This window comes from Vombatus ursinus, unplaced genomic scaffold, assembly GCF_900497805.2.
Source record: "Vombatus ursinus unplaced genomic scaffold, bare-nosed wombat genome assembly UNPS02014804.1, whole genome shotgun sequence".
NCBI classification, from domain to species: Eukaryota; Metazoa; Chordata; class Mammalia; order Diprotodontia; family Vombatidae; genus Vombatus; species Vombatus ursinus.
Window position 1 is genome coordinate 10,327,034 of NW_020954582.1, and position 18,911 is coordinate 10,345,944.

Sequence of the window (18,911 nt, forward strand, 5' to 3'; positions counted from 1 at the left end):
TCTCTGCGCCCCCCGGCTCTCCCTCTGCGCCCCCTGGCTCTCCCTCTGTGCCCGGGTCCCCCTGTCGCGGTCCGTCCGTCTCCGGGCTCTGGCCCCTTCTTGCCTCTCCTTCCCTCTTGTTTGGCTCCTAGTTACAGTATCACTGGCTCGCTTCTATGATCTAATTAGTCTGCCCATTGTCGCTAAGAAAGCCCAGCTCCATGGGGCTCCGTGGGGCACATTTCAGTCTAGTGCCTAAGAGAAAGGCAGGGGAAGAAAAGTTTTGGCCTAGTTTCAGTATCTACTTGAAAGAAAGAAGAGGGAAGGGGGGGCGCCCGGAGTCCTAAGCATGGCGACGGGGATCGGCCGGGGAAGCGCTCGCCTACAAACTTGATTTCTTTTTCTTTCTGCCGTCCTCTCCCTTCGCCCTCCAGTCACCCCCCCCTCACCGCCGCCCGCCCGCCCCCACTTTCCTCTGGCTCCCTGAGGGCGACGTAATCCACTTTGTTAAGCACCCCCGAGCCTGGGAGATCGGTGGCAGGCGAGAGCCTCCCAGATAGAGGAGGGAGGGAGGGGGCTGACTGCAGGCAGGGGTGCAGACGGAGTGTCAGGGTGTGCCCTGAGGAGGGGGTGCAGGTTTGTGCTGGCCGCGCCCCCCTCTCCCAGCTCCCGAGGCCTGGGACTAGCCCCCGAGAGGCAAGTTTGAGAGGTCACAGCTGGAAGCAGGGGTAGAGAGCGGAGGGGGAGGGGATATGTCCGAAACGGGGTACACTTGCTCCCCTTGACTTCTAGCAAGTCTTCCCCTCCCCCGATACCCAAAAGTAAGCGTGGCCCCCTCTCCCGGAGCGGGGATTGTGCCTCTGCTCCCCTGGGGGCAGCTGACAGCGCCCCCTGAGGCATTTGCCTCCTGCCCTGTTGGGGGCCGGCGGGGAGATCTGCGCTGTGAGATCCTCTCTTCCCTCCGGCCCCAGCGCGGGGACTCCTGGAAGCGAAACCAGGCTAGCTGTCCGGGCTTCCTTCCGGGTGCGGGCTGGAATGGGCCTGGCCGCCCCCTCCTGGCCCCGGTGGGTGCCCTGCCTCGCACGCCCCCCGCAGCCGGCGGGCATCCCCGAGACCAAGTCCTCCCCAAACTTGGCAGCGGGCGGGGGCCGGGCGGGGCGCTGCTTCCCTCTTGTTTGCTGAAAGTTTGGCCAGCTGCGGGGCTCCCGGCGCCTCCTCGGAAGGGAAGCGCTGGGGGAGGGGTGGAGGAGCTGGATTGTAAACTCTAGGTCCCTGGGCTGCAGCCCCGGGGCTCACTGGATCCTAGCTCTAATGCTGCTAGGCACCTCGGAGACCAGTGGCTCAAACTCCCTTCATTTTGCAGGAGTGGAAACAGAGGCATAGGGCGGGGCAAGGATCTACCTGCCCAAGGGACACGCGGCTACCTAAGGGGGGCAGGGCTGGGATTCGAACCCAGGGCCTCCGACTCTAGAGCCTGTGATTTTCCGTATCCAGCTGCTTCCCAACCTCGGGAAGGTCTACGAGTCTCTCCGTGCACTGTGGAGCTGGGTTTGGTGCAAGCTAATTAGGAGTCTGTCTGGTCCTACAAACCACTGCTACATGCGAGCAAATTGTTTGAACAAAGAAGGGGAGGAGGGGGGTGGGGGGGTGGGGGGGTGGAACGCTTCTCGGCCCAGATGAAGCTACGGAGCCCTCACGCCGCGCTGACCAAAGCTTTGCCGGTGCCTTTGGACACATATCCCGGGCTTTCAGCTCCACGGCAGGCTGCAGCCTCATCCTTGGCAGCGGGCAATGCTTCCTTCCTTCCATGCCTTTCCTGGGTTTGGATTCTTCCAGGCTTCCCAGGCAGGACCCGAGCTGCAGCCGTCGCCACTGCCGCTGGCAGCTTCCCTCTCTCCCTCCTTGCCTCCCTCTCGGAGGCCACTAGCCGTGATTATGCGCCGGTTACAATTACAACCCTCTTGTCTCCCTTGATGAGCAGTTGCACTGAGATGCCATCCGATCTTTGTGTGATTTCAGTAGCAGACCGTAATTAAAATTGCTTACACCTTGTGAGCTTGGAATTAAATTGGCCTATTATCCCTGTCTGACCTTCATCCTCTTTGAGGTTTCTGCACAAGCAGGGGGAACGGATTATATGGAGTTCTGGGTTTGTGTGTGTCTGTGTGTGTGTGTGTGTGTGTGTGTGTGTGTGTGTTTTGAAATCTGATCTCCTCGCCTCAAGGAGCCCATTATCAACTGTTGTGGGTTTGCCGGGGGGGTGAGGGTGGCAGAGCAGGGTAAGCATTGCCCCCTCCCTTGCCACATATCAGGATGAAGGTCAGAGCAAGAGACCAAGCAGAGAGTAAGCTGGTCACTGTAAAAAGCATGAGAGAGAGAGAGAGACAGAGAGACAGAGAGAGAGAGAAAGAGAAAATGTACTTAGAAACAGGAGAACCCTGGGCTCCAATGGGCCTCCCTCTCCCTGAGCAAGCTGCTTCACCTTTCCCTGGCTGGTTTTTCATCTATAACGATTCCCATAATCTATACTGTACTTGGAGGAGCATCAGATGAGATCAGGCATCTGAAACACTTCTTAAACCTGTCAACTCTTTTAATAGCTAACATGTGTAGCCTTTTTCAAGCAAAGCACTTTAAATTCCTTATCTCATTTGATCCTCTTGACATCCCTGTAAGGTGGGTACAATTTTGACCTTCACTTTACAGAGGAAGGAAATTGAGGCAGAGATGTTAAGTGACTTGCCTAGAGTCACACAGTTTGTAAGTCTCTGAGGCTTTTGAATTCAAGTCCAAGGCCTGATTCCAAGTGCACTGGACTAGTTTTCCTCATGACCTGTTAGTCTTAATAGAGGGAGGAACTTCCTTTTTCAGTACCCACAACCATGGGATGGCTTCTTCATTAGGCAGTGGGTTTCTATGCGCTCAGGGGCAGTCATCCCATTTTGGAGCTAGAATGTTCCTGGGAAACGATCAAGTTCAACCCTCTCATTTTCTAGAAATGGAAACAGGCCCAGCTTCAGTAAGTGACTCGCAGTGTCCAGAAGGCTCTCCCAGCCCTGAGCCCTGGGGCTTCCTCTTTCAAGAAGACTTTGCAATTGTTTTCCTTCCCTTTACCCTTTCTTCTCGTTCATTGGCACTCTTGAAATAGAGGCAGAATGACAGCTGGCATCAGAGCCAGGAAGACCTTTGAAATCCTGGCTGGGTAACGCTGACTAAGTCCCTTAACCTCCTAGTGCCCTTAGGCAGCTCTAAAGATACACATGGCAGAGAAAGTGCTTCCCTGCATTAGAAAATAGCACTGTCCCCCCCTGGAGAGGTCCCTAAGTAAATGAAATCCCAAGGCCAGGCCTTCTCTCTGTCCATTTTGAAGAGAAGACAAATGTGGCAGAGGTTAGGGAGATGGCTTTGGAGCCAGGAGGACCTTGGGTCAAGTCCTACCTGACACTTCCTGGAAGTCTCACCTTAGGCAGTCCCCTCTCTCCTCTCTGCGCTCTGGGCAACTGTCTTTAAGACTCTGAAGCTTCAGAGAAACAGCCTTCCTGGACTAGCAGAGGACTTTTGCTCACCCAGGGACTTCCCCATGTGAATGAACTCATAAGGCCTGTCCCAATCCCTCTGGAAATTCTTGAATTTATTTTGTATTTACTTTCTTGTCTATCTGCTGTTCCCCCTTCTCCATTAGACTGTAAGCTTGCTGAGGGCAGGGAGGGTTTCATTCTTTTGTTTTCCCCATTCTCAGTGCCTGACCCATTATAGGTGGAAGGAGTGGGGGAGGGGGCCTCGATGTTTAAACAAAGGACCTGGTTTGGATTTTGACCTCTGCTGTTTATTACTTGTGTAACCTTGGGAGGTTCCATAGTGTCTCAGTTTCCTATTGTGTAAAATGAGGGGCTTGGGCTACATGGCTTCTCTGTTCTCTTGAAGCTGGAATTGCCCAAATTCACTCAGGTAAGAAGCGGCAGATTCAAACCCAGATCCTTTGACTCCACAGATGATACTGTTTCCATTGAAGGATGCTACTGTATGTCAAGAGGATGTTGTAAAACCTAGCCTTGACTTCTCTGGGCATGGATCAGGCCAAATGTTCACTGAGAACCCTCCCAGTTCACCCCAGTGGTCCCTGCCCACTAGGCTGAACCAAAGTCCCAGAGTGGCCCAGCCCTACTAATCTGTCCCTTTTTGGGTAAGCATGTTGACTTCCAGAATGCTCACCTTGGAAGGCTGCCCTAAATGCTTTCCAGCTCCCTTGAAGTGTTAGGAGATCATTAGGAAGGGGCCCTTACACCTTGGAATCCAGGGCCATCATCATTAACTTGCCTAAAGCTCAGCTTAATCTGTGCTTCTGGGGTTTAAGCATTTCCAGGCATTAAGTGGGGATGGGGAGAAAAGAAACAGTCAAGTCACCAGGCTTGTCCCTCCTGGGGGCATCAGTTCCCCCCCCCCCCCCCCCGCCCACTACCATCTAGAATTCCCTTTGAAGTCAGTGGGATTCCTGTATGTGAGAGGGGAGAGACACACAGGCACAACAGGGGTTTGTAATTAGACAGGATTGGGGGTGGGGTGGGGATTATAATTACACACACATACAGAGGGGCTACAAATACTACAGGGCACATAGATTCTTCTAAAATAGTGTGGAAAATTTTCATAGCTACCTGCCTTATCACCTGACCATTTGGCTTCTGCCCTCTGGAAGGCAGGACAGAGCACTGGACCTGGGAATGAGGAGGACCTTCATCAGTTGGAATCCTGCCTCTCACTATAGTTGTGTGACCCTAAGCAAATCTCTTCACTTCTCTGAGACTCAGTTTCCTTATCTGTATAATAGCTATGGCGTCTGCCTGTTTCCTTATCAAATGAAATAATGTCACTTAAAATACTTTACAATACATCAATGTCAATTATTAAATGAAGGGGAAACTGAAAGAAAAAGAAGGAAGAATTGTGTCATAAAAACAAAGAAAATGCACTGGACTGGAACAGGAGACATAGTTGCTAGTTTTGATCGATACCACGAGCTTGATGTGTGACCTTGGGCAAGTCATTTCTCTGAGCCTCAGACTCTTCATACATAGAGTGATGAGATGGAAACAGGTCTCCAAGGTCCTTTCCTATCCCCAAAGTCCGTAATTCTCACTTCCGGTCCCTTACAACACTTTGAGGATGAGTGGTTATTTGTACACTTTTGTTACTTGTTGATTTGTATTAGACCTAAAACAATCTCCTTCTCTGTTTTTTAGTGGAATGCTCCCAGTTCTTATGGAGAGTTTTTGGAAGGAGTTTATGTTTCCCTTATCCTTATCCATCCTTTTCTGAAAACAATTTAATAATGTCCTTTTGTCTTTGTGGATAGGAGTCTTTTTTTTTTTTTTGTAGTTGTAACTGACATTAATATATGAATTTCTTGGCTTATGGGGATCTCATGGGTGAACTCTCAATTCAATTTAATTTGATAAACATTTATTAAGTGCCTACTATGTGGAAGGCACTGTGCTAAACTTCAGGGATACAAAAAGAGCCAAAAGACAATCCCTGCCCTCAGGGAGCTTACAATCTAACGGGGGAGACAATATGCCAACAAATGTATACAAAATGAATTATATACTGGACAAATAAGAAATAAAAGCGTGAATTATCAGGCCTCCAAGGTACTTCCAGCACGTCTCTGTACTATGCCACAATGACAATATTTCTCCCGCCTTTCCAACTTGGTTTAATTTGTTGTTTTCCCCCTTTAGAAGGTAAGGTCCCTGAGGGCAGAGTCTGTTTCCTTGGTTCTCACATTCCCTCCTGGGACCTACCATAGTAGAGATTTAATAATTGCTTGTGCGTCCATAGCAACACCTACAGTAAAACTACTTTTCCCTCTGGGGGCCAAATGGGGTGAATGACTAGATGACTTTCCTAGATCCCTTCTCGTTCAAAATCATAATGTTTCCATGACCCCTTTGTTTTATATGGGATTCTACATTCTACAAAGGACTTTCACCTCCATTAGTCCACCAGCTCCTGAAAACAGTCAGATGAGGTAGGCTGGCCAGGCATTGCCCTCATTGTAGAACTGAAGATACTGAGATCCAGAGAAATGAAGGTCACACAGCTCAGAGTGGTAGAAAGCTGGGGTTGAAATCTTTGCCTCCTCAGTGTAGTCTTGTATCCGTGGAGATGACCCCGAGAAGTGTCAAATGCAGAAAAGATTCTGGAAAAAGAGAAGTCTCTCTAGATTTTTGAGCCTCTGTTTCCTCTGCTCCAACAAACCAAAACCTAAGAAAATTATAAGACATCAGATAGAACAACGCCCAACTTCGGCTGTTAAAGGGAAGTCTTGACAAATGGAGAAGTACCATTAATAGTGGTTGAATCCATCCAGTCAGCCAACATGGATTGCTTAGGCACCTGCTAGATTTAAATTATTTGAGCTTAAAACTGTGCTAAGACTTTTGAGACACCCTGTGTGTGATTATTTGAGAAGGGAGAAATTATGACTAACTAGGGAAAGCCGAACTTCCTGTAAGAGGTGGCATGTGAGCTGAGTGGTAAAGACCACCAGGGATTCTTCAGTCTGTCACCATCTTAAAGGGAAAACCAAGAAGTTGGGATGAAAACTACCTCCAATCCCTCACTTTCTTCTCCCTCCTCAAATGAAAACAAAACCCACCTCTATGCTTTTCTTTTATTCATTCTGTGGACATTTTACAAGGCTGGTCATTAGTTATGAAACGTGCTCTCCCACATTTGTCATTAACCAAGTGGGAAAGTTGAACTTTTGTTTTTAATCAGATTGCAAAATGCCAGTTAATTTATTCCTCCCAGTGGGGGGGGGGGGGTGGAAGGAGCAGGGATTTGAAGTCAGAAAACCTAGGTTTGAATCACAGCTCCCCATGATCACCTACCTGTGTGATAATAGTTATCACCTCCTTTTCTGGGCCTCAGTTTCCCCTTCTGTAAAATGAAGGGGTTGACCTAAATCAGGGCTTCTTGGTCTAGGGTCCATGGAACCCCAAAGGCTTTTGGATAGATTTCAGGAAATCTGTGAACTTGGGTAGGGGAAACATTCCTCTTTATTTTTACTAACCCCTAACTAAACTTGGCACCTTCTTCATTTAGGAGTATAGGCAGTGACCTTTATATTCTGAGCAGGTGTCCCTAGGCTTCGCCAGGCTGGCAAAGGGGTCCATGACCCATGAGGAGGACTGAAGAATCGTTAATGTCTCTTACTGATATTTAAGTACTATGAGCTCTATTATGGGCCACTCACTAGCTTTGCTACCTTGAGCAAGGTCACTGAAACTCTTAGAGCCTGAATTTGCTCATCCATAAAATGGGAATAATATTTTCCCTACTTACCCTCAGGGGGACGGTGCTGAAGATCAAATGAGAGCCTGTATGTGAAAATGCTTTGTAAAGTGCTATTAAGAGCCCGCTATTTAATTAATGAAGTTTGCAGCTGGGGAAGAGGAAAAGTTAAAAGGGAATGAGTCTGGGGGCTGAAGAGTTATGGCAAGTGTAACCGGATTCCAAGGTCACACAGCCAAAGTGCTCTTGTTAACAAACTTCTGGGCCTCGGGATGAAGAAATGGGACCACTGGTTTCCAGAAGCCAGAGAATTATTGACTTTTAGAGCTTAAAGAGACCTTAGGGAATATCTACTCTAAATACCCAATTTTTAAAAAACATATATTGTTGACTCTTGTTTTTATATCACTTTTAATTTCTAACTGTATTCGTCATCGCCTTTTCTTCCTCATTCCATTGGTCTCCTAAGAGCATAGATTTTTAAATAGAGGGAAGGAAGAAAAGAAACAAGCATTTATTAAGTGCCAATATGCCAGAGGGATATCTGGGAGGCAGATACTATTATGATCTCCATTTTACAATTGAGGAAACTTAGGCAGACAGTGGTTAAGTGACTTATCCAAGGTCACACAACTAGTAAGTGTCTGGTACTAGATTCTGACTCCAGGCCTGGTGCTCTATCCACTTAGACATCTTGGCAGCTAGGTGGATCCTACATGCCTTTCATTGGGCATCTGACCTTGCCTTCACTATTCCACACTTCTAGTCCCCCATCTGCCAACAGGGAAGGGAGCTTCCTGGGATCCTAGATTTCAAGCTAATAGGAGCTCAGAGGTAACTGGTCTAGTGCCTTCGTGTTACAGTTCCCAGGGTAGTGAAGTGATGCACTTGCCCAGGCTCTCTGAGATGGTGTGGCTCAGCCCGGATTTGGGTCTGGGTCCTGGGCTGGGTTGGGAGTCATGCTTTTCCTGGCACCCACAGGGACCCTTCTGAACTCTGCCTGGGCCAAACTTGGTTCTTATCGTTAACGTTTTCTAGACAGGGCCGTAAACTCTTCTGAGGTTCAGAGAAGTTTGACAGCAGTACACATCTATTAAGTACCTACTATGTGCAGAGGGAAGGGAACAAGCATTTATTAAGTGTCTACTGTATGTCAGGCGCTGTGCAAGTGCTTTACAAATATTATCTTATTTGATTGTATAAAGTGCCCAATGATGCCCAAGTACCCTTAGGCCACCCCAAGCCCAATGGATAGAGTCCCAGGAGTTCAGTCAGGCAGACCTGAGCTGAAATCCTGCCTCAAACATTTATTTGTGAACTGGTCACTCATCTCTCTGAGCCTCAGTTTTCTTACCTGTAAAATCAGGATAGATGGTGGCATTTACAGTGTGATTGTGAACACCAAAAGAGGAAGTGTATGTATGTGTGTATATGCAAATATATGGATGCTTATATATTTGTGCATATGTATGTATGTAGCTATACATACACGCACACACACACACACACTTGCTTTATGACCTGAAAGTTTTGATGAGATTAATCCCTTCTAGAGAGCTGTCTGGATTTGAACTTGGGCCTCCAGGCTCCAACTCTGTCCATCTTTTGGCATAAGCTCTGACCCTCCAAAGAGGTCATAAAGCAAAATCCCGTATGTCTGAATGGGTGTTTATTGTGTCCTAGTCTTTGGATTTGCATCTCTGTCCCAACCAGAGTTTTTCTGGGGGTAAGGGGGATGGATGAGATTCACCTTTCAATTTGGTATGCCATGCTCTTCAGAGTGGTTCTGGATTATAATTTCACCTTTGTTTTAGTACTCGTTTGTATGAACATTTCCAAGGAATTAAATATCGGTAAAAGCATTTGGGGAAAGTAGCCATACCTCTCTGTCTCCAAATGGCTCCTGTGAGTGGGGCTCTTGGACCTGGGGCTCTTCGTCGCCATTTTGCTTTTAAAGACAGTGTACCCCCTGTTTTGGGCAGCTGGGTGGCACAATGGATAGACTGCCAGGCCTGGAGTCAGGAAGACTCATCTTCCTGAGCTCAAATCTGGCCTCACACACTGCCTAGCTGTGTGACCCTGCGCAAGTCACTTCACCCAGTTTGCCTCAGTTTCCTCATCTGTCAAGTGAACTAGAGAAGGAAATGGAAAATGGGCCTGGAATACTTTCAGTAAGTGCTGGAAAGGACCCTAGAGGCCACCTACTCCAACGTCCACATTTTACAGATGAGGAAACTGAGGCCCAACAATGTGAAGTGATTTGACAGAGGTCACATAGTCAGAGTTAGGGTTTGAACTCAAGTCCTTTGCTTCCAAATCCAGAACCTGAGTTCAAATCCCATCATTTATTGCCAGTAATTTAAGGAAAGTCACTTCAACTTTTGGGCCTCAGTTCCCTCATCTGTAAAATGTGGGAGCTGGACTAGCTGACCTCTGAGGGCCCTTCTGATTTTCAGTCTGTATTCCCGTGGCCTCCCTGGGCCTCCGTTTCTTCACCCGTCAAACAAAGGGATTAGAAAAAATGACTTCTGAGGTTCATTGCGGCTCTGAATCGATGTGGGTGGCTCTGTTCTGTTTGGGACAGGCTCTACAGAGGGTGAAGTGAGAGGTCTGCTCTCTTGGGGCTGACCCTCCTGGCTGTGACTTGTTTTCTGGCAGAGGTTTTGGTCTGCAGGTGCTGTCTTGGGGAAGGATCCCTGTTTCCCTGATCGTGCTTACCACGGCCAGGTTTTAAATAGCCATCTTCTTTCTACCTGACAGCTACTGTGTGTGTGCCGAGAACCTTTCCCAGAAGGGGCCCTGCTGATCCCTCGTCTAAGGGAAACCCTAGATGTAAGCCGTATCCAAACCCTGCTGTTTGGGTTTTCCTTGGACCTCCAGGGTGGGATCTATAGGGAAGCAGAAGGTGCTGGAAAAGCCTGCTCACCTCCCTTTGCTTTTGGGCTTCCCCAGCAGCGAACCTGGCCTATGTCAGTCCAAAGCAGGAACCTCATTGTACCTCTCCCCACTCAGTAACCACTTGGGCATCACCTCCATTTTACAGATAAGGAAACAGAGACCCAGAAAGAAAAGCAATGTGGCCCAGATTACACAGGTAGACCATGAACTCAGACCTTCTGACTCCGAATTCAGCTAGCAATTCTCCTTTGCCACCTTGTTGGTATATACCTACCTGCTAGGATAATCAATCCCGACTTAAGATGGGATACATAACCTTAGCCGGCCCCCCTAAGTTTCTGTTATACTTTTTTTTTTTGGTGATTTGCAAGTGTATGGAATTTTAAGAGGAAAAAGAACGTATCAGATGTGTGTGTGAGTGTGAGTATGTGAGCAAGAGTGTGAGTGTGTGTGTGTTAGTGTGTGAGTGAGAGTGAGTGAGAGTGAGTGTGTGTATGTGAGTGTGTGTGAATGAGTGAGTGTGCATGAGTGGGTGTGTGTATGTGAATGAGTGTGTGAGAGAGTATGAATGTGTGTGTATATGTGTGAGTGTGTGTGTGTGTGTGTGTGTGTGTGTGTGTGTTTCCCCCCCAGCAGCCTGTTATTTGTGCCTTATCCTGCATGCTCTTTCGTCAGGCAGGTTTTCCTCTGTTAACTCTGCCCAGTTGGGGAATCCAGGGGGATTCCCGAATACCCGTCAGTTAATTTGTTTTCTTTTGAAACTGGGTGGGGGTAGCTCCCCATCCCTCTGTATTGGGGAACCCTATAAAGGAAGGAGCATTCCTTGACTACCTTGAACCTTGTAATTTTCTCCTGTCTGGTATTTTTAAAAGATGGATGGGACTTGTGATTTCATTTGTCGGAGGAGCTCAGGTTGAGGACTCGCTCCGTGACCTCTTAGTCTTAGAAAGTTTCCTGGGATGTCAGAAAGGAAGTGGTTGGTCCAGGGTCATACAGCCAACATGTGAGAGGCAGGATCTGAACCCAGGCCCACTTTGTACCCACAATGCTAGACTGTCTCACTTGTCTCCTCTCTGAGAAATACCTAAGGCGCATTTCAAAACTGCTTTAAAACCCCCTGGGTTCCTTTCACAAATCTCTGAGGAAGAAAAACATGAACAGACTTTAACTGAGCTTGGATTTTCTTAGTGAAAAAATTAAGGATGATAACATTGAGTTGGGCAGGGCAGGAAACCAATACTGAACTTGACCATGCTGATTTTTCTCCTGGGCTTCAGGGAGGACTGGCCACCCCTTACATTCTGGGGCTAGATTTCCATTTGTTTTTAAAGGAAGCTCTCTTTATATTTCTTTTGTTCCCAGCAGAGGCAAGGGCAGTTTCTTAGAAATGAATGGAGGGTACATTTGACTTTGAAGTTTTCAAAAGTCTGCCTAAAACGGAGTTCTGGAGCCAAGCTAGCCCTCCCCCTTCTCTGCTCCCCAGACAGTGAGCCCAAGCCCAGGGTTTTCGGTTAACTGTTTCTGGAGATCTCCTGGGTGGTGGTAATCATAGTAATAATGATAATCATCAGGATAACAGTTGACTTATATTACCCTGGAATGTTTGTGTAGCATTTTACACATCCTGTTGGACCCTCAGGACCAAGCTATGCGTTAGATGCCTTCATTTCCCCCTATTTTACAGGTGGGGAAACATAGGGAGCTTCCCAGAGCCAGGGGGCAGCTGAGGAATGATGGGCAGCCTGGCCTTCGAAGCTCCGGACAGGCTCTCTGGCCTCTGTCCCGGGCTTCCTCTCCTGGGTACACGAAGCCTAACTTTGGTTTCCTCCTTCCACATTTCCTAACATTCTAGTGTTTGAGATGGTAGGAGCATCTTGGAGGACATGTTGTCCAAAGCTTCATGAGACCCAAATGACTAAGGATTGTAGAAAGGGCCTCACAGGCTACCCATGTCTAACCTCCTTATTTTACAGATGAGAAAAGTAAGGCCTCAGCAATCACCACTTATGAAATACCTACTATGTGTCAGGCCCTGTGCTAAGTGCTGGGGATACAAAAGAGGCAAAAGTCAGTCCCTGCCCTCCAGGAGGCTCATAGTCTAATGGGGGAAAGAACATGCCAACAAATACATACCAAAAAACGTAGATATAAGATAAACAAGAAATAATTAAAGAGGGAAGGCATTGGAATTAAAAGGGATGGGGAAGAGCTTCCTTTAGAGCATGGGATTTTAGTTGGGGAGTAATGAGTGTAGTAGGATGCATGTATGTGTGTGTGTGTGTGTGTGTGTGTGTGTATCCATCGGTATCCGTATGGATGTACACCCATACATAAACATACATAAAATTAGATAGAGGATGAATTATACACAAGGTAGGTTGGGGGCGGACGGCACTGGCAGGTGTGTGATTAGATAGGGCTCCATGTCAGAGGTGATGCTTGAGGGAAACAGGAGATTGCAGGAGAAGAGGATAGACCAACCTCTTCTAGGCATGAGTCTAGGTGGTGAGGTGTTGGGGGCCCGTGGGACTGGATTGTGTGAGGAGGGAAATGTGTGTAAGAAGACTGGACAGCTAGGAAAGAATTCTCATTCCTTTGGCCCAGAAGGCAGAGCCAGGAGCTCCGGGGAGAAGTGGCAAAAAAAGCCAACTGAAGTTTTATGTCTGGGAACACTTCCTTATTAGACGGAATGGGCCACCCTGGGAAGCAGGACAGTTCCCCTCCCTGGAGATTTTCCCGCAGTGGTAGATTGTAATGGGGATGCCTCTTCTAGCCCTAAAATTCTGTGATTCTGGAAAACAGAGGTTAAATATTTTACACTTAGATTTTCGATGCCTTCCTTCTGAGATGACCTTCAATAGTTGTTTGTTCCTAGCTGTTTGCATGTTATATCCCCCATTATAATGGGAGCTCCTTTTTGGGCAGGGACTGTTTCTGCCTTTCTTTGTATCTCTGGCCTTAGCACAGTGCCTGGTATACAGTAAACGGCCAATAAATGCTTGGCTACCGATTAACTTTATCAGCACAAATGCTGTTCCCTCTCCCCTTCCCTCAGTTATCCCAGTGGACGCCATAATCATTCCAACTCAATTATCTTCCTAGATAGAAAATGTCTCAGTGCCCTCCGTGCCTGCTAAGAATAAGGGCTGAGTCTGGGGATTGAAGGTTTTGTGAAGAAGGGGGTGGCAGCCAGCCGGAGGTGAGGGGTAAACACGAGTGACACTGAATTATTGGGCATTTATGAAGAGCAGGTGGCAGGGGCAGAGATGGGCACGCTGCCCACTCCCCTTCTTGGCTGGCAGGGCCAGCTGGGGGCACTTTGAATGCAGCAACAGAGAATAGGGAGACTTCAAACTCAATCAATCTTTTCTCCCTTAATAGCTTTTGAAAAAATCAACCCAAAACACATATGAAGTTTCTGGTACGTGACAAGGGCCATGCCAGGTGCTGGGAATACATTGACACAACTCAACAGTCCCTGCCTTCAGGGAACTCTCTTCCTTGAAAAAAAAAATAGAAGTTTGGTTGATGCAGTAGGGAAGCAGGAATAGCACAGGGAGCAGAACACTAGATTTGAAGTCAAGGGACCTGAGTGCGAATTCTGATCTTTGTTTTCCTCATGTCTAAAACCAGGGAGTTGATTTCAGTGGCTTCTGAGGTCCCTTCCCAGAATCTAGAGACTTATCCAGAGCTTATGGCAATTATTCCAGTTCTGTTAATAGTGATGTTATTGCAGTCATTGACATAATGGGTTTTAGTGAAACTAAAGGTTCTACTCATTTTACTCTCTCTTAGTCTGGATTAATTATAATAATAGCTGGCAGGTATATAGCACTCTGGGGTATGTGGTTTGGTTCTGAGGACAGCCCTTGGAGACAGGGGCTGTTATTAGTCCCATTTTACAGAGGAGGAAACTGCTTTGCGCGGTGCCTGGCATACGGCAGGTGATTGGTAGATGTTTCATTGATGGAGGCAGATAGAGGTGAAGTGACCTATCCAGGGTCACACAGCTAGTAATGCAGGGTTGAGACTTTCTGCTGGACTCTGTCTGGCTTCTGAGTTCTCAGAGTTTTTCTTTCATCATTTCGCAGTGAATCGCATCATGCCCTTGTGGTCACACACCCCAGCTTGGCTCTTCCTCACTTGGGGGGACCCACTTTGTTTCCAGTTCTTTTGTACTACAAAGAAAGGCCTTCATGTCTTTCAAGGACAGTTGACATTGAGGCACTTGCCTAAAAGGAATGTGACCGAGTTCTTTGGGCCACAACCTCCCCGAGACTGAGGGGTGCTACGTTAGCAATAGCATTTTCCTGCAGGCTCCAGCCAGGTTACTAGAAGCTTCTCAGAGGCCGGACAGTTATTAGCAACCCAGGCCATGATCTGAGCATCGCTGGCTAGTCTGCCCTGGGAAAGGGGGCTCACAATTTTGGAATTTTGGAATTTGTGTCCTCTGTGGGTGAAGTGAAAGATCATTGCAAGTCAGGATTCCCTGCATTCCTAGCACCCAGTGTAGAGAGGCGCTTTACTAAAGCTGATGAATTGATTGATTCAGAGCTGCAGCTAGTTTGAGGGGAAACAAGGCCAGAGATGGAAGGAATGACTGTCCATGGTTTCACAAGTGGCAGAGAGAGGTGGAATTTAGCTTCTTGGTGGCTCTGACTCCAACGGCCACGTCCCCCTCAGATTTATCCGAGGTCACAGTTAGCAGGACAGATGGAGAGCTCAGAGGGCATCTGGTCTGCCCCCATCATCAGGCAGCCCAGAGACCCAGCACACTTAGTCAAGGGGATGCACTGGACTTGGGTTCAGATCCCATCTCAGGTACATACTGGCTTTGTGACCCCTGCCCCAGCAAGTCACTCAACTCCTTCATGCCTCAGTTTCCTCATTTATAAAATGAAGAAGGTTGGACTGATGGCATCTAAGATTCCTTCCCAGCTTTAACTGTATGATCTTAAGAGGGAAGGGAAGAAGTATTTATTAAGGGCCTATTATGTGCTAGGCACTGGGCTAAGCCCTTTGCAAATATTTCATTTGATCCCAAGAGGGCTCAGAAGCACATTGGTAAGAGTAGAATGGGGCAGAGAACGGGACAACCGAAACAGAAAGAGTCCGTGTGTTCCACTTTTGCACCCGCACATGCACCCCCAGCACACCCATGCCAAGTTGTTCCATGTCCCCAACCTGGCAGCCCTCTCATACAGATTTCTGTCATCTTGAAAAGTTCATTCTGCTCTCTGGCACAGAGCGCCAATCGTGAAGGATTCCTGCGGCCCTCAGTCTTGGCAGAGGCCCTGCAGCTCATGGAAAAAACCCAAGACATGAAAAGGTTGTGTCTGTTTGGTTCCAGGCCCCCTTGGTTCATCTCCGAACGGCAGCCCACCAGGCGGCACAACCAGGAATCTGAGGTTCCCAGACAGACTTCCCTGCTGGGATGGCTTGGAGACAGGGGAGGTATTGGAGTCCCAGGTTGGCGAGAGACAATCACTCTTCTAAGTGTCCTTTGATGGGAGGGTTAATGGGAAAGCACCACTCTCTAGGTCATGGAAAAGCAGAGCCTGGTGCTTTGTTCAGCTAGAAATCGCACAAACCTTTTTTCTAGACCCTTCTCTCCCCAGTAAATGTTACAGGGAACCTGAGAGAGACTCAAGTGATATTCCATGTTTTACTTGCTTGTGCCCAAATTTAGACTGGCTATGACCCTTCAAATTTGGATGCTTTCTTTTCTTTAGATATATTGGCCCTGTGACTTCTGCAGTAGAAGCATCTCTTGATGAGAACTCTCCCAAGCTACCTGAGCCACAGCGGACAGTCTTAGAGACTTAGGCAGGGGGCAAGGAGAGGTTAAGAGCCTTGTTTTTGGTCACATAACTAGTATGTGTTAGAGGAGAGACTTGAACCCAAGACCTTACTGTGTGCCACAGTGCTATACATACACTTAGGCTAACTCTGGGAAATACCCAAGTTACTTTTCAGATAGGCTTCCAAATCTCCATAGTTTTTGTAAAGCTCTGGGGAATTAAACAAAGAAAAACCTTTGTCTTTGTTCAGCAGAGTAAGCGAATTTAGTGCGGCTAGGTCCCGATTAGTGCCAATAATAAATGAATTCCATGGTTGCATGGATTTGAGTCCTTGCTTTTCAAGATTACGATCATGGAAAATACAGTGATTGTTCCAGCTCCATGGAAATAGGCAGTGTGACCTCACACGTCTTCGGATTCAGTGTTTGGCCAATCTGGACCTAAGGAGCTGCCCTTGTCTGCAGGGAATGGCCGCTTTCACCTGGATTATGCCGAAGAGGGCCACAAATTGGCTGTGAGACATCAACTCTCTGACTCTCAGTTTCCTCATCTGTAAAATGAGGGAGGGTGGCAGAAATGTTAGCCGAGGTAACTCCATCTCTGACATTCTGTACACTCTCTCACTTGAACTTCAGAAAAGTCTCGTAAGGAAACAGTAACCAAGGACACAGACAGCTTGTTAAGGTTGACAAAGGGCTTTTATCCTTTCACCATTGAGCAAAGAGCCTCAGAGGGGCCAGGGACCATGCCCACGGTGTCACACAGCTAGACAGCGGAGGGCCTTGAGAGCAAACCTGCAGCTTCCAATCCCTCACAGGGGCTTCTCCCTAGCCTCGGTTGCCACCTGAAATCTGTTTCACATTGCACATGGGAGCCTGCACCTGGGAGCAAGCAGCCTCCATCTTACCCAGTAGAGCTCCCTGCCCTCTGCTCCACCCTAATCTAGGAGGAGTTGGTGTATTTTTTTAAGTTTGGGCCAACCCAGGGATTTCTTTGGTAAGGGGCGCTTCCTCTGATGATACAGGTGGGCACCTGCTTTGCAGGGTAGAGTTGCCCAAGAGACTCCAAGGCACAGTGGTGATAATGATAATAATAATAACTGACTTATACTACTTGAAGGGGCAGACCCAAGAGAGAAAGATAATTTGCATAGGGGGGAAAAGTGGAGATTCTGAATCAAGAAACCTGAGTGCATCCTAGCTCTGTCACATAGCACCTGTGTGGCCAGGCAAGTCATTTGACTTCCCTCTGCCTCAGTTTCCTTATGTATAGAATGAGAAAACTGAGGCATGGGGGACCAAATAACCTAAGATCCCTTCCAACTTGGTATCCTCTGATCCTAAGAGATGTGTTCACTCATTGGATCCTCTCAATAGCCTCCATTTTGGGGAGGGGCCTAGGCCTTCCTTTATCTCCTTCCTGGCTTTTCTTCTAACTCTCTGGACCTTACCCCTGCTCCTCAGCTACCACCTCACTTCCCTCAGTATTTGGGGTATTTTCACGCTGGAACATCCCCTCCAGCCATCTCACTTTAGTGACCCCCCCCCCCCCACCACACCTCCATTTTGAGAAAGGGCTCAGGCTCCGGTCTGTCATTCCCTTAACAATTCTACATCTGAATCTTTGGACCTTACACCAATTCCCCTTCCCCCCTCCACTTGTCTCTCTCCCTTTTAGCTTCTTTTTGAGTGCTATTTTCCTCTTTTGAGGACAAGGTCTCTTTCTTTCTGCTGGTATTTATATTTCTAGGGCTTAGCATATAGTACATTTGGCTCATAGTAAGTGTTTAATAAATGTTTATTGCCTTGCCTTATTTGACAAATGAGGAAACTGAGACTCAGCTTTTTGGTGAGAGTCATGGAACAAAGCTAACCACAAATTTATTTTGGGTTCTCCAAGGAAAGTCCCTTCTTTCAAAGGCTAAAACAAAAAGCCTGGTGCATTCCAAACAAAAGAAAAAAAAAAGAAAAAGCAGACATCCTACTGAAGATGGCCTCTGAGCTGAGTCTGGAGAAAGAGCCCGAACTCTAGGGGCAGAGGAATCCTGCATTTTGATGCTTAGCTTCTGTGTGACCTTGGGCAAAGCATCTGCCTGGGCCTCAGTTTCTTTCTCTGTAAAATGGGAGTTATTGTTATCATTGTTAACAATGATCCTATGAGGAAAAAGAAGTATTGTTATACCCCTTTGTAAATGAAGAGACTAGGGCTCTGAGAAATTGTGATTTGCCTGGGATCATGGTTCATCTTTGGGTGAAAGACCCAGAAAGCTCTCAGTTTTGATCACAGGGAGGAGAAATGGTCCAGACTGTCACAGTGCTCAGGAGAGGGCAGCCATTTGCAAAGGGGAAGGGTAAAGTCCAGGGTCACCTGGGGGGAGGGGATGGCAGCTCAGGGACACAGGGATGGAACGTGCCACGTCAAGCTGCTGCCGTCTTGCCTTATAACATGTAGATACCATGAAGAAAGTAATGGTATTCATTATGACATTCCTGAGGTTCTTACAGCTCTATTAACTCTTCTATATCTTTTTTTTAAAGCTAATAATAACTGTAATACCCCCTCCCTCCTTTTGTGTACTTAATTCCTCTGTGAGTTTTGTAAAGGGATACACCTAGCTAATCTCTGGTGGGGTGACATAATTATACACATTCAGGCTATTCGGGTGTGGGTTTCAAAATACACCATGGAATAAGAAACAGGATTCCTTCCTGGCTCTGAGGGTGCGGTGCCTTCCCTTGCTCATGCTTAAGGGAATATTGTAATTTAAAATGGATTTCTTTCTTTCCTTCTTTCCTTCTCTCTCTCTCTTTCTTCTTTTCTTCCTCCTTTCCTTTCCCACTGTCTCCCTTTCTTTCTGTCTCCCCTCCTTCCTATCTCTTTCTCTCTTGCACTCTTTCCCTTCTTTCTTTCCTTCCTTCCTTCTTTCTTTCTTTCTTT

At 47.5% G+C, this 18,911-nt stretch overlaps 1 protein-coding gene across 2 annotated transcripts in view; it reads left to right on the plus strand.

The window, feature by feature from the left end:
• Positions 1 to 18,911, plus strand: part of WLS (Wnt ligand secretion mediator) — a 137,367-nt gene that overhangs the window by 669 nt on the left and 117,787 nt on the right. The gene's annotated exons all lie outside the window — the stretch shown is intronic.